At 55.5% G+C, this 15,306-nt stretch overlaps 1 protein-coding gene across 1 annotated transcript in view; it reads right to left on the bottom strand.

The window, feature by feature from the left end:
* Positions 1-4,472, bottom strand: part of KIAA0040 (KIAA0040 ortholog) — a 28,345-nt gene extending 23,873 nt beyond the window's left edge. The window contains exon 1 of the mRNA XM_036342787.1: positions 4,127-4,472. The gene's annotated coding sequence lies outside the window, so the exon portion shown is untranslated. The remainder of the gene's footprint in view (positions 1-4,126) is intronic.
* Between the last annotated feature and the right edge of the window lie 10,834 nt (positions 4,473-15,306).

Here is a 15,306-nt window from a genome sequence, read left to right as displayed (position 1 = left end):
AGGGGCCTGTGGGCCCACTTCTCTTCCTACGCTTTTGCGAGTCTCGTGAGCTCTCTCTGTGATGTGCCTGGAGCCGTTCTCACCGAGTGGTCCGTGTGTATCCGTGTGTGAGGTGTCATGCTGGCCCGTCCACCGGCCTCGGTACAGTCTTCATGGCACGTTTCACCAAACACCCAATGCTGTCCCTCTTACCGGGGGTCTTCGGGGATTCTGGAAGATCTGCTCCCAGTTTTCCCTGGAGTCTCGGGGGGAAGGGTCGGTTTCAAGGGCAATCTTTTTGTTTGACCTCGGCCAGCATTTCAGTGCCTGTGTGTGTCCCGGTGTGTGAGGTGACAGAAAGCCCAGAGTGTCCACTATTCCTGAGCGAAGAGACCGAGCTCGGATTCCCGCCCCTCCCTTCACCGGCTGTTGACCTGGGCACACACTTTGCCTCCCTGAACCTTGGTTTGCTCATCTGTGAAGTGTGGGGGTGGGTGGCTCCTCACTCAGTGTTTTTCCATTTGAAGTCTTTGCGTGTGCGGTTACTTCCTCTTTTGCACCAACAGCCAGCCCTATCAGAAGTCTGTTGACTCGAGCGTTTTGATGTTGGCATAACTTGTGAGCTTCACTTGGTTGGCATATGTCAGGCTTCCCTGCTTGGGACAGAGGGAAAACCACAGGCACCCAGGGCAGGAGCCGATGCTCAGCTTCAGGGCCACTGCGGGGAGGAACAGAGAAAAGCAGCCCCCCTGGGTGGACGGGGCCCCGCGTGGGTGGTCCTTGGCCGACCGCGGGGAAGACCGGCCGCTTTCAGCCCCTGAGCTCCCAGGAGCCCTTGTGCAGTGCGCAACCCGCATACGCGCTAGCAAAGCATCCACTTCTTCGGGCTCTGACCACTGTAGGCACGGAGTGCAAAGCAGCAGCCAGAATAGACGTGTGCCACTGATAGGACAGGAGACGCAACTGCTGCCTAAAAATATTTCAGGCCATTAAAAAGCTGCAAGTCTGGGCCCTCGATGCTGCTCAGATCCCACACCTCCAGAGTCCCATCTCATAGCTGCAAGAGGAGCAGTCACACCTTTTTCTAGAACCTTACAATGTGTGAGACACAGTAAATGCACTTTCTTTTTCATTTTGATTCTGATTTTATCCACTGCCCTGGTGAGTAACACAATTCATCAGCCACATTTTAAATATAAAGGGAGTGATGCTGAGAGATTCAAAGACTTGTTCGAGGGCAGCTAGTCAGTGGTCAAGGCAAGAATTGAACCCATGTCTGTCTAGTTCCAAGTTCAAGGTTTCTTTTCTGCCGTAAGATCCTGACCTGGACAGGGGCAGCCAGGCCTAAAGGACTACCCTATAGGGCAGTGGTTCTCAACCTTGGCTGCACATTAGAATCACCTGGGAATCTTTTTAAAATCCTGATTTCTGGGCCTCATCCTCTGGAAATTCTGTTTCTTTGTTACTAATGTTGTGGCCTCACCCCATAACAAAGAAACAGAATTTCTGGAGGATGAGGCCCAGAAATCAGGATTTTAAAAAGATTCCCAGGTGATTCTAATGTGCAGCCAAGGTTGAGAACCACTGTTCTAGAGTATTCATTTCTCACACAGAGAAGTGATTCCTGGGTATCGACATGTAATTACCTGTGTGCTGCTAACCCAGGAGTCTCTCCAATAGCTCCGGTATCACCCTGCAGGCATCTGGGGAAAGCCTTGGGAATCTAGAGAGAGTCATGTGGAAGTCGGCACGCGGCATGAAAAGAACGTCCGTAGGCCATTACTGACACACCCATGGCTCTCAGCACCGACATGGTCTCACGGAGGCCTCTGCAGCTGCCTCCAGCACTGCTTTTACGCACAACATCTTGGATAGCCTCCCTCTCTCCCTGAGCTCCCGACCCGAGTACGCACTGCCAACCACCTGAGTCTACCAGGCCTCTCCTGGAATATCCGACTTAAATGTGTCTAAAGTGTTAACTGCCTCCTCCTCCCACAGTCCACTTCCCAGGCCCACTCCTCGCGTAGTTCTTATGATGTCCACCACAGGCATCGCCACACACCCACCCCCAGCGCCACCCGATAAGCATCCCCTCTCCCATTCATTCCTCCGTCACCACATTCAGTTGGGCATCAGGTACTTTGCCTCTCCTTTCTAAAAACACCACTGAAACCCATCTCTCTCCTCAGTTTCCACAGCCATTACCTTCATTGAGGTCCTTCACATCTCTGCATCGCATCTCTCTAAGCCAGCTTCCACCTGGTCATTAGCTGTCTCTCCAAACACAAATCTGACCATAGCCTTTCCCTGCTGAACAACCAGAATGACTTCCCACTGTCGGGGAGAGGGCTCGCCATTCTCAGTACGTCAGATACTCCCCGTGACTTGCATTCCCCCCAGCGTGCCCTTGACTTTGCATATAGTCTTCCCTCGGCCCAAACACCCAACACCCTGCCCGCCCACCTCTCCTGCAGTGTGGATTCCCCAGATAACGCCTGGGGAGCTGATCACTCCCTCCCTGGGAATGTTCAGTGTCCCGGGGCCACTGCCATTAGGATGTGGATTATTATGAACTGCGGTTTGTTTTGGTATCTGTCTTATTGATCAGATTGTGGGTCCTCAAAAGCAGAAACGGCCTCATTATTTTGGGACTCCAGGGTCTTGACGTACTGCCTGGCGCACAGTAGGTACAGTCCGTGTTGAGTGAATGCGCGGATGGGATGGATGTGCCTCCCTCTTTGATGAAAGCAGTAATTTCGCTTGTTGAGTTCATTATTCTCCTGGGTTTCGTCTTCAGGGAAAAGAGCAGAAGTCATCCTCTCTTTATTCCACAGGCTAAATATGACCAAGTGTTTGGCAATGCATTTCTCTCCTAAAACTGAGTCTGGGCTGGAGATGGGGACCAGAGATTCAGAGGAAACGAAGGACTTGGTCAGACTTCCCAGCCCTGGGCCGGGGGAAGGCGTCACCAACCTCCTAGCAAGGCCTTGCTGAATCCTTTAGGTGGTGCCTGCAAACCATTTGTAGGAACAAGACGTATCAAAGCTACTTTTAAGTCTTATAACTCAAGCATCTCTCATTGGCCAAGGGGACTTCAAAACAAGGGGTCCTGCGGGGCCGGCATGGCTCAGTGGTTGAGCGTTGACTGATGAACCAGGAAGTCACAGTTCGATTCTGGGTCAGGGCACATGCTGGGGTTGCCAGCTCTGTCCCCAGTGTGGGGCGTGCAGGAGGCAGCCGATCCACGATTCTCTCTCATCACTGATGTTTCCATCGCTCTCCCTGTCCCTTCCTCTCTCAATTCAATAAAAATATAGTTGGAAAAAAAAAAAAAGAGGGGCCCTTACCAGTAGCTTCAGGTTCCTCTGAACCTAGCGCAGCGGCGTTGGGAGGAAGGTGCTTCTGAGATGCTCAAGTGCACTTTCCCTCCCTGTCCCCGCCAACAGGATCGAGGGGCAGCCCTGCCGGGCTGTGCTTTCCCTTTCGGTTGGCAGGACCGGCATTCCCAGGCGCCCAGAGCTGCCGCTTACTTAACTCTCTTATTACGTCATGTGGTCCCTGAAGCTCCGCGAAAGGCTGGGAAACAGGGCATACCGTGTCCCGGGCCGCCTTCCCGGGTGGGCGGAGGGACCTTCTGGAGTAAAGTGAGGCGGATCGGGTCCCAGCCACAGCCGGGAGGGGAGCCGGGCCCGGGCAGCCCCTTCCACCCCGGGCTCCAGGCCGGGTTTTCGCTCGGCCACTTCTGAGCCGGTGAGCACCGGGCTTCACCTGGACGAATTCGGAGACGCGGAAGCCCAACTTCTCGGCGGTCACAGGCCCTCACTTCTTCCGCAGCGAACGGAATGCCCCGTCCCTTGTCCCTTCCCACGCGCCCAACGGCAGCCGGAGAGCCCGCCCCGCCCGCCCCACCCAACGGCCGCGCACGCAGCAGCCCGCACTCGGCCCGCAGCGGTGGGGCGGGACCCCCCTGCCCCCCAGGAGGGGCCGAGCTGCCGTCCCGAAGGGCCGGAGCAGGGGCTGAGAGGCGCCCTGGATGCCACCCCTGGGCGCTGGTCTCCTTAAGAAGTGAGCTGAGGTTCCCCCAACAGATGGCAGCTCAGGCACGGGCTCCCGCGCAGCACCCGCCGGAGCCCAGACCCAGACTCACCTCTGTCCCGAGGAAGGCTGCCTGCCGGCGTCCTGGGTCCGCGGTGCTGCCGTCCTGGACCGGGACCGGGACTGGGATCGGCTGGACGTGGGGGCAGGTCCCGGGGGCCGGAGCGCACAGCCTACCTGCGCCGGCCCAGGCGCCCTCTGCCTTCCCCGCCCGCCGGCCGGCCGGCGCCGCGCATTTTTGAGGTTTCGCTCCGACCCCCTCCTGCCCCTGAGGTCGCAGCCTGAACCAGCCGCGCGCTCCCGCTCCTGGGCTCGGCGGGCGTCCCACCGGGGCCCTCTCACCACCACGGTGCCCTCGGACTTGGGCACGCGCCCCAGCCGCGCCCTCCGTCTTCCCGCCAGCCGCCCCCCCCTCACCCCGCCCCGTGTCCGCCCCGCTCCGTCCCGGGACACGCCTCCTGCAGGACCCAGCAGGGAGCGGCCCCCAGTCGCTCACCGCTCACCGCGGGGAAGTTCCCAGGCACAGGAGACCTCAGCCGGGGAGACTGGGTTTCAGGGAAAGGGCCCAGTGCGCCGAAAGGGCAGCCTTTTTGGAAGGGGCGCGGGGGGGGGGGGGGGGGCGGGGTGTGGAGAGGGAGGCCCTGGGCAGTTGGGTGGGGCCCAGTGCCTCATGGGGACAGACAGAAATGACCCGCTCAGCGGGGTGCACGCAGCGCCTCTGCAACTCGGTGTCGTCACAGGAGCTGGTCTGGAGGGGCCTCCTCAGCGTCATCTTCCAGGACACGGACATGAGATGCTGCCCAGGTGCCAGGTGCTAAGCCAGGTCTGCACGCCGCCTGCTGTGCTAGGCGGTGTCTTCTGGCCTCGGCAGGTCAGCCTTAGGGTGACTGCAGCCAGCTGTTTCCACGCAGGGACAGCAGACACTCCCTGTTCACTCGCAGAAACCAAATGGCTCTGAGTTGAAAGGCCAGGGAACACCCAGCCCTCCAGGCAGAAATACCAAGAAGGATTAAGGAACAAGAATTTTTTTTTTCCATTGCAAGGAGAGTGGATGAGATTCTCTTCCGGAAATCCGGTGGAGTGCAGGCGGTCTGCATTTGAACAGGAAGAAGGGGGAGGTGTGTCCCAGAGCAGGTGGACCAGCAGGTGCTCACAGACCAGCACCGATGGGCAGGTCCCAGCCCGAGGGTGTCTCTCCGCGCTCGTGTTTCCCAAGCTGGGAAAAGCGCAATCTGTAGTCACACTGGGAGCCTACACTTGGCTCCTCTCCCTCTGGAGCTTAAAGTCTTGCAGGCCACTACACTCTGTCAATTTTTAAAAATATATTTTTATTGATTTCCCAGAGGAAGGGGGAGCGATAGAAACATCAATGATGAGAGAGAATCATGGATTGGCTGCCTCCTGCACCCCCCTGCTGGGAAACGAGCCCAAAACCTGGGCATGTGCCCCGACCTGGAATCAGACTGTCACCTCCTGGTTCATAGGTCCACGCTCAACCCCTGAGCCACACCGGCCGGTCTGGCTATAGACAGTTGAGGAGGACAGATGTGGAGGCCGGCAGTGAGGCCTTGTGTGCTGGCCCAAGGATTTGGGAATGGCACTTCCTCGCATGGTCCGGAAGGACACTGGACAGTGAGCCAGGAGCCTTACACTAGGCCTAAGGGACAGTTGTCTAGGGCTGCTTTTTAAGAGAAAGCAAGAGGGAAGGAAATGAGAGCAGCCGAGGCAATTGGCTTGAACTCGGGCTTCTTGGGCACGGCTGTCAACGGCAGAAAGGAAGCCAGAGGCCTCCCTATGAGGCGGGAACCCTGGGGTGTCTGGGGGTGAGAAAGAAACGGTGACTCATGGGTGAGCCGGCCGGCAGACTGGCCCACGGCGGATGGCCAAGGCTGCAGCCTGTTGAGGGTCTGACACTCCTAGGGAGATGCGCTTCTGGCAGGAGAAGGGGAGTGGGAGTCGAGCCAGGATGCTCTCATTCTGGGTGGATGATGCATCCCTCCCGAAGAAGCAGGTTAGAACACCCCCTGCGCTTTTATTCTCTTGGCAGTGAAATCCCAACTCCCATGAGCTCATGAACGGCCCCAGGCAACCACAGGGCTGTGGCGTTTTGCTTAACCTTTATCATTTTTCATGTTTTCACTAAAGATATTTGCAGGTGGTCAAGAAGTTAGCAGGCTATAAATGCAGTAAAACAGCATTACTATCCAATTACGAAAAAAAAAAAAAAAAAAAAAAAAAGCCCAAATAAGCAGATTTTTGTTCTGAGACTAGAAATTGGAGTGACCACCCGCTGCTAACGGTCAGACCTGCCGAGCCCCGGTCGCAGTATGTTGGGGACAAGAGGTGTTGCCTCCCTCCCCGAGTGCTGAGAAAGCCAGCGGGGTGTCCAGTGTAGAAGGCAGCCTGCCAGGAGGCCAGGACCAACCGCACTTGCCTTTGCCCCGGCCGTGCCCTGCTTCAGCAGGCGACGTGCACTGCTGGTCAGCATCCATCCACCCTGGGCCACCTGCAGACTCTCTCCCATCGGTTTGCAAACTCCCCGTTTAGCAGGCCTGTCCAATAGGCCACGTCTGCACCCAGGACATGCTGCCCCCAGATGGCCACATTCTTCAGGAATGGGAAGTACTAAACTGAGGACATCATACTTCCCTCCCCTGAAAGCGGTGGTGATTCTCGCCTGGGACCCCGTGGGCCACAGAGAGTCCTGATGCTCCGAGGAGCGCCTGGACCTCGGAGGGCTGTGGACAAGGCACAGGCTGTTAGGAAGTGATCAGCCTATCGATCAATGGTGCGGATGAGATCACACTTGTTCACCCGGTCCTGAAATAGAGTAGCGTCTTAGCACCACGAGGGAGGCAAGTTCAGGCGGAAATACTACACCTGCAGCGGGCACCGAATCTATGGGACAGGTTATCTCCCAGAGGTGGCTCAAGTTGGCAACACGAATGGGCTCCCCAAGGGTTTGGACAGACGTGTCAATGGCTGAGCGATGGGGAAGCTGCAGGAAGCCGAGGTCTACCACGTGGGCAGGAGTTCAGGGTGGACCCGCTGCCCCTTAACGCTGTGCGTGCGTGAGGTCTTTGTGGAGCAGAGCCCTGGCTGCCATAGAACTTGAACTTGAGCCAGTTGGCAACACCAACACTACCTCCCTGAAGCTACTGTCTCGGTAGCCTTTGCTCAGGAAGGCACCGAAACCTTGTTCTTTTCACCCTAGCCAAGTGTTTTCTGCTTTTTGTTTGAGTCTCATGCATGTTCAGTTTTAGTGGCTTGTTAAAAAAACAGTGCATTTTCCAGCTTAATTACAGTCATTCTAAGAAGGTATTTCCTCTGTGACACCCCGCCGTCCCCCTCCAGCCCACCCCGTACAGCCCTTTAAAAATGCATCGCTTTTTCATTTTGGCTTTGGGCTTCTAAACAGATTCTGAGAGCTTGTTTTCGTACCAACTATTTTATTTATCTCGCCATTCCATTTCAGTCCGGATGTTCCCTCCTGAACTGTCAAACTCTGACATCGGTTCGTCTAATTAAGAAAGCTCCTCTGAAAAGCTCCGTGATGATGGCTTTTCAGGGCGACATGTAACAGCCCTCAGTCCTGCGTGCTGGTGCCGAGGAGCATGGGAGTTCAGGCCGGAGCTCCAAACCTTGGCTGTGGGGTAGTTTGGGACCCTGGGATGTCTCCTCTAATACTCCACGTGTGTCTGCTGCACCCCCCGCCCCCCATCCCTCTGCTCATGTGCTTCGTGCGTTCTTGAGCGCTCCTGCAGGCTCTCTCGATGGAGCACCCCTTCCAGGAGCGGAGCTGGCGCGAGTTGGGTGCTGGCTTGGTAGACCTTCTGCTTAGACCACCGGTTCTCAACCTGTGGGTCGCGACCCCTTTGGGGGTCGAACGACCCTTTCACAGGGGTCGCCTAAGACCCTTGGAAAACACATAATTACATATTGTGTTTGTGATTAATCACTGTGCTTTAATTATGTTCAATTTGTAACAATGAAATTGGGGGTCACCGCAACATGAGGAACTGTATTAAAGGGTCGCGGCATTAGGAAGGTTGAGACCAATGGCTTAGACCCTTGGGCACAAAAGGGGCTCAGATTTCATTTTCTGTTTCTGGCGCACAGCTCCCCAGAGTTGTGTCCCGGAAGCTAGTTTTACATCCCTGTCACTGGCCCTGTAAATGGGCCGGGCCAGCCCCGCTGGGGCCACTGTGGGCGCCTTCGCAGCGGCCCTGTTGGAGCGTAAACAGAGGCCTCGGGGCCCATTGTCCGCAGGGGCCTGGGGCGGGAGGGGCCCCGCAGAGTCCTCGTTCGGCCCTTCCGTGGTCCGCCTTGCCTTCCGCTGTTCGCGTGGGGATGGTTACTTGCTAGTACTGATGGATGGGGGGAGCCCACTGTGAGCTTCGTCCAGCACCTCCAGACGCACCTTGCTGTCACTTTGTCGGAGTGACGCCTGGGAGCCCCGCTTGCCCGCCGCGCAGTCATTCCGGAGGCAGGGCTGTGAAGTCTGAAACTGTTCATTCCTCTTGCCTGGAGGGCCCGCAAAGTGGCTGTGCCTTGGCAGTCGGCTTCCTTAACTAGTTCAGTGACTCAGATCATCCACGCCCGGCAAACAAGCTTCCTCTCCGTGGGCTGGCTGGTCCGCAGCGGAAGGCTGATGACAACGCCAACCAAGGGGCAGCCTTCACCCCAAGTTGCAGGCGGCCACTCACCCTCTCCCTCTGTCTTCACCTCCATTGGCTGCTGTCTGTGTGGCCGGGCTGGCTAAGCAGCTTGTGCACGTAGCGCCACGCTACCTTTACGTCCTAACGCACTCGAGCTGCTGCTGGACGGATCCTGTAGATGGGGAGACTGAGATCTTGAAAATTTTCAAATGTGTCAGAGACCTGCTCCATGGAAGGCAGAGAGTCCAACAACCTGTTAGAAATGCCTTCACTTAGCATATATGTTCCCAGCACATGCGACACATGGGGTGAGAGTCTGGTTTGGGAGAGCTCACACTAGATCAGGTTTCCAGAACTTTCCGAACCCAGACGCCACTGCTGCTCAGAGCCCTGCCTCACTCAACCGGCGGGTCTGGGAAGCAGCCTGTGTCCCTGGGGCCCCATCGAATGAACTGATCCTGGGCTGATAAGGGCAACATTAGTAACACCTGGAGCTCACCTGTCGTTTCCGGGTACGGAGACATTTCCCACGTGTCAGTTACCTTCACCCGACCTTCGCAGGGCGGGCAGAGGGGGTGACAGGCTGGATGCCCACAGCAGTTGCATAACTGGACCGGAGCCCAGGTGCTCTGGCTCCCACACCTGGGTCTCTCCATCCTACAATGGAGCAGCTCTTGGAGGGGACAGACCTGCTGGTCACCTGGAAGAGCCCAGAAGCAAAGTCTAAAGTGAGGGACTCAAGCAGCGTCCGGGTATCCATCTGGGAGGGAATTCCTGTACCTGGGAAAGCAAGTCACCCTAAAGGGCAGGGAATTGCTGCTCTAGGGAGGCATCATTTCACACCTGTGGCTTCGTACGCACTTGACACACTTTTCCCTACACCTCCAGGGATGTGGGCACGCCAGCCTGAGAGCATAGGATCAGATGACATAGGAAACCACAGTCAAACTGTGTTCCAACCAACTGCACAGATATTTATGGAGAATCCACAATGGGCTCTGCATTGCGCTGGAGGCACTACGGTATGGCCCTTGAGGAGTTTACAGTCTAATGGGGAACTGACTCATGAAACGATTAGCCTAGAACAGTGGTTGGCAAACTGCGGCTCGCGAGCCACATGCGGCTCTTTGGCCCCTTGAGTGTGGCTCTTCCACAAAATACTGACTTCTGCGCATGGGCCACCAGTGGTATTTTGTGGAAGAGCCACGCTCAAGGGGCCAAAGAGCCGCATGTGGCTCGCGAGCCGCAGTTTGCCAACCACTGGCCTAGAAGAAAACTGCTTATCATGAAGGGCTACATTTTGTAATTTGGATTCAGGGACAGTGAGGACTGGAGCACTCATGGAAACCTTCCTTAAGCGGCGGGCTGGCTGGATTCAGGAGGTGCAGAGGGACTCAGGCGGGGAAGGCGCATTCTAGGTTGGGTAGAATAGAAAGGGTGAAGAGGGAATACACATGGTAGGACTTTTTTTGTATACAACATTAATTATTTGATGATTCATTCTCTCCCTCTCTCTCTCTCTCTCTCTCTCTCTCTCTCTCTCTCTCTCTCTCTCCTAGAAAACTAGGGAAAGACTAAAAAATATGCAGGAGAAAAGCAAAATACCACCCATCACCTGGTGACTGAAGGGGGCCAGAGCTGCATTTTGATGTGGGCCATGCAAGTCCCTTAGTCAGAGATGAGAATATTTCATATGTCAGTGGTTGGGGTCCTTGCAGGTTGAACAATGGACTGAGTCCTCTCGGGGAAAGTTAATCGGGTGGACTTTTGCAGGATTTATTCGAGTATGGAGAGACTGGGAGACTGGAGTCAGAAATTCCAGCCTGCTTGGGGTCACTATCTCCTCCAGCTCCTGCCTTTAAAACTAGCTGGCTAGCGAACTAGCTAGCTAACTAACTAACTAACTGCCTGATTGGTGGAGGGCTCTCGGTCACCATCACGGGAGCAGTTCAGGGACCCTGTGGAGGGTTGCTCTACCTGGTGGGAGGCTGTGTAGCCCTCATGATCCTTTCCAACCCCGAGATGCTAGGGCTTGTGTTGTTAGCAGGACAGTCACATTCCAGTAGATTATGATCCTGTGTCTTTTCTTTCAATTCGACAGCAGTTGGTTTGTTCAGTAGATGTTATTGGGTAACATGGTAAATGCTATGGGGAGGTAGAAATCATCCGTCTTTGAGGTGCTGGGTTGAGTGCTTCTGTAGTTTAGCTCTGCTGTGTTCTCTTGTCATGTTATCTGTGAGCCAGCCTTACATGGGGAGCACCCAATCCAATCTCTACCTGCCCGGTCCCAGTCAGCCACCATCTCCTCCGAAAGGCTCTCCTGGACCCCCCAAGGCGAAGGTGGAGCCAGGCCTCCGTATTCCCACGGGACTCTCACGTGTCCTAGAGCCTGTTCATTTTCTCCCACACTGGGCTGCAGCTCTGTGTGGGCAGGGACGGTGGGTGAGAGGTTCGGTAGCCATTGACGGAGGCCCGTAGCCATTGACGGAGGCCCGTTAGAGCGCGGGAGGAACCTGGCGGGCATCCTGGGGAGCTACCCCCGTGAGTGCCGGGTACTGGTTCCTCCTTCCTCATACTGTCTTGGGGTCTGCAATTTATCTCCCCAAAGACTTGACAATATTGGGGACTGCGTTTGAAAAGGGGCACTAGAGGGGAAAAGAACAGAATCAAAGGCGACAGGGGGTCAGGGTATGGGGCAGGAACACGGCGAAGGAGGCCCTTCAGACACAGGGCAGGGGACACAGTTCCTAAGACGCCGTGACATTGATAAGAGGACCTTCCTGCCCCTCCTGCCCCTGGTGGCGGGCATGGTGCTCCCTTCTCACAAGGTCCAATCCTGCTCCAAACAGAAGGGAAGAACCAGGCCCGAGGACTCCCTACCCGCAGCATCAGGCCTGTCCTCTCTCCGGTTCCTGATGTGGCCAGGGTTGGGGGAGAGAGTGCGCCAGCTCAGGGAGAATTCCCCAGCCAGGGTGAACCTGGGAGAATCTGAGTGCCTGAGCAACAGCCTGCACAGGTTCCACCTGGAGTCTGAGTTCAGAGCAGAGCCGTCTCCACGTAGAAGCCTCTCCCTCCTCCCGCAGAGTCCCACAGCTCTTAGTGCCTCTGAGAGCAAGTGGGTAAAGAGTCTCTACTCCTATATATGGCCAGACAAGAGCCCAATCTCCGCCGGCTTCCTGGTTGGCGTGCTCCAGTTTTTCCAGACCTGCAGGCTCCAGAGGCTTCCCGCCTGGACAGTGGCTGTGGGGCCTGCACGTCATGCGCGTCAGCAATGGAAAATTTGGCTCGTCAGTCGTCCAGGTCCCCACCCCTCCCCCGGACCCCTCCCCCCTCAGAATACTGCAGCTAAAAGCCAAATAATGAGGCGCTCCCAGCTGCAGTCCTGCTAAAAATAGCAAGTTTGTTTATTTTTATGGTCACGAAGCCCTTTTCCTGCTGTTGCTGTTGTTATGAGCAGGGCCCGGTTGGGCTCTGCGCTGGTCACCCGCCAAGTGCATTCTCTCCTGCGTTGGGGGCTCCCATCAAAGCCTCTTCAGGGCCCCAAAACCCGGTGACCTGCGTTCTGTTTTGAGCCTCTCCTCTCTCAGCTGACACCTGCTCCCCTGAACTGGGGCTGTGGGTGTCTTGTTTTCAGATGATCTGCATGAATGCACTTCCCTTTCAGAGATCTGCTGGGAGGAGGGGCACGGCCGGGGGCAAGGATCCTGGGCCAGGAGGCAAGAAATCTGGGATGTGCTTCCTCGCTCAGTGACCTTGAGGGAGTCACAGTCTCTCTGACCCGTTTCCTCAGCTAGAAAACAGGAGTAATGACATAGGCCCAGAATTCCAGTGGGATCGTGGGCATGAGTCAGCTCTGAAAAGTTCAAGATATCTGCAAGGAATTGTTTTCTACTTTGGCTAAACAAACCCAGGCCCAAGGATGCCTAAACGACAGATAATCCTTTTGCCTTGCAGGCCTGTTGAGCCCCCCTCCCAAAAGGAGGTGGAAGGGGGATAAGAAAATAGTACATGGGGGTGGGGCGGGGAGTATCTTTTGATCATGGTTCCTTTGAGATCTGCAAAAAGCAAACCGCTATTGTAAAACCTGAGAGGTGATCTGGGCGGAAACAGAGCATCATGGATTAGGATTTGGGAAACAAAGGGGACCCTTCGACACCGTTAGTTTACTGTGGGCTCTGGAGCCAGCGTCACCCTGCTGTGTCCTATCTCCCTTCTCAGAATATAGAACCATCATTAACGGTTCCTGCTCCCAGGTAGAAGGGACCTCCACCTGCCGGGCCACCTCGGTCACTTGGTTTATTCCACACACACAGGGCTTGTCCCATGCTCTCCACTCGGCATCCTGGAGTGTCGCCACTGATACCTTCTCCTCTGAGATGCTAACGGCTGAGGGCAGAGCTGGGTTGGATACGTTTGGACTCACCCGGGGCCACTGTGCCTATTGTGTTGGCTTGCCTTCCGGGGAGAACTTGGGCGTACCCAGGGCTGTCCTGGAGCCTGGGCCACCTTGGGTCCCTGCGTCCTATAGGCGGCTCTGTGTCATCAACAAGATAACAGCTTTGGCTGATGGAAGCAGAAAAGGAATTTACTTAAATTTTAATTTATGACATTTTAAGGTTAAATTAAAATTTAATTAAAATGTAGGGGTTCTGTGACCTGGATGGATCACTTTTTAATTTTAATTTTTTTGGATGGATCACTTAAAAAAAAACAAGCCTCACTGAATTTAGCATTTCCTTACGTGATTAACGTAGACAACCAGCCAGGGGACTGGGACTTTGTTACCCGAAGAAATCACAGGAGTGTCAGCTCACATTTCAGTCGTTGCAGGCGTTCCAAAATGTTGTTTATGCGCCGTGCTGCCGGGGAACCGCAGTTATTAGCCCTGCCAATGGATTTATTTAACGCACTAATAAAAAAGCACACATTATGCTAGCGTATATTTTTAAAATACGGTTTAACTGTATTTCGATATAATTGGCTTCCTGTGTATTTTATTTTGTACATCTGAAAACATTCTTTGTGTGCTCCCAAGGTTTCAGCAGCCGCCCAAGGGCTGCGTGGCTCGCAGAGGTTAAGAGCTCCTTGACCTGCAGCATATCAGCGAGCTCACAGCCGGGCTGGCTACGCAATTTGCAGGGCCCAGTGCAAAACGAAACTGTGAGGCCTCTCGGCCAAAAAAATGTGAAGAATTGGAAGGTGGGCAGTGGCGCATTACACCCAGCTCAGGACCTCGCTGAGCCCAGAGACCTGTGTGACTCCAGGTGAAGTGTGCCCGGCTCTGAGGATTTCCAGAAAGGTCAGAGGGCCCGGCTTTGACCTTCTGCCAATTGTGCTCCTGCCGAGCACAGGTGCTGCCCCCCTGCCACACCCACACCGAGTGCTGGGAGCTGCCCCGAGGCTGTCACCACTGGTATGTCAGTCGGCTGGATGGAGCTGTCCCCACTGCCAGAATGCATTCCGTGTTGTGTTCTCCCTCGTTTCCAATTTCAAGCCTGGACCAGGTGCCTTTGCCTGGCAGCCTCGTTAGTTCCTGGCCGGCCCTGCAGCTGCAAGGGTGGGAGTAAGCAAACCTGTCATTGCTACGGCCCCAGAGGGAGACTAGCTCTGCCCCAGAGGGAGGGGCTCCCCAAACATAGGAAGGGGGTTCAGATGCTGGGTGGCCAAGAGGCATGAGGAACGTCCCTGACTGTACCCACATGCCCCGTGGGCACCCTGACCCCTTTTGAAGAAAGCCCATGAGCTGGCGAGAACACGTGGCCACGTTCAGGCAGACGAGGCTGGGAGAGAATGCAGACTAAAACATTTTCCATTTCTGGGACACTTGGATGGTTTCTTGGGTCAAAAAAGGCAGAATATTTGGACTAGAGGTCATTCAGAAAATTCACCACCTATGGCAACAGGACATAAAAACTTGGGACTTTCACCAAATATCCTCAATCTGCAAGACGAGACAATGCCAGGAAGAATGGGTGGCCTCACACTGCCACACGGTGTAGTTAATTTAAGAGTTTTCTTAAAGAAAAAGACAGTGAGTGTGGACATACTAATAGTTGGGCCAAGCCAAGGGGACCCAATGTTGCTCTAGAAATATACACGGTGCCACTTGTGTAAGCCGTAGGTTTCTCTGTCTGCCTGTCCCCTCTGGGCGATGGGTGGGCTGTTCTTTAAAGAGTGGAGCAAGGACACAGCTGCTGCCAGAGGGCTTAGCCGAGCCCAGCGGACCGCAAGCTGCTCTGTAGAAGTGGGGCTGACAGGCCAGAGCAGCTGCCCCAGGGCTGAGACACCCAGCAGGTGCTCAGGGGCCAGGAGCTCAGGGACCTGCCTGCCAGGACGGAGGAGCGTCCTTCACACACAGGGACCACCGGTCAGCTTCCCTAAAGGCTGACGGAGCTGCTGGCCAGGCGTTCTGAGGAGGAGGGAGGAAATGCCACATGCCAGCTCCTGCCATGCGGCCTCTATGAGAGTTTTTCCCCCAGGGGCGCTGTGAGGTGTCATGATCTCCATTTCACAGCCGAGAGCCCCATGCCTGGAGCTCCCGCTTCTCCTGACCCCCCAGCATGTTACCGTGGGG

This window comes from Myotis myotis, unplaced genomic scaffold (assembly GCF_014108235.1).
Source record: "Myotis myotis isolate mMyoMyo1 unplaced genomic scaffold, mMyoMyo1.p scaffold_m19_p_18, whole genome shotgun sequence".
Classification (NCBI taxonomy): domain Eukaryota; kingdom Metazoa; phylum Chordata; class Mammalia; order Chiroptera; family Vespertilionidae; genus Myotis; species Myotis myotis.
Note: the sequence above shows the minus strand (reverse complement) of the source record. Positions and strands in the feature narration are given on the sequence as shown.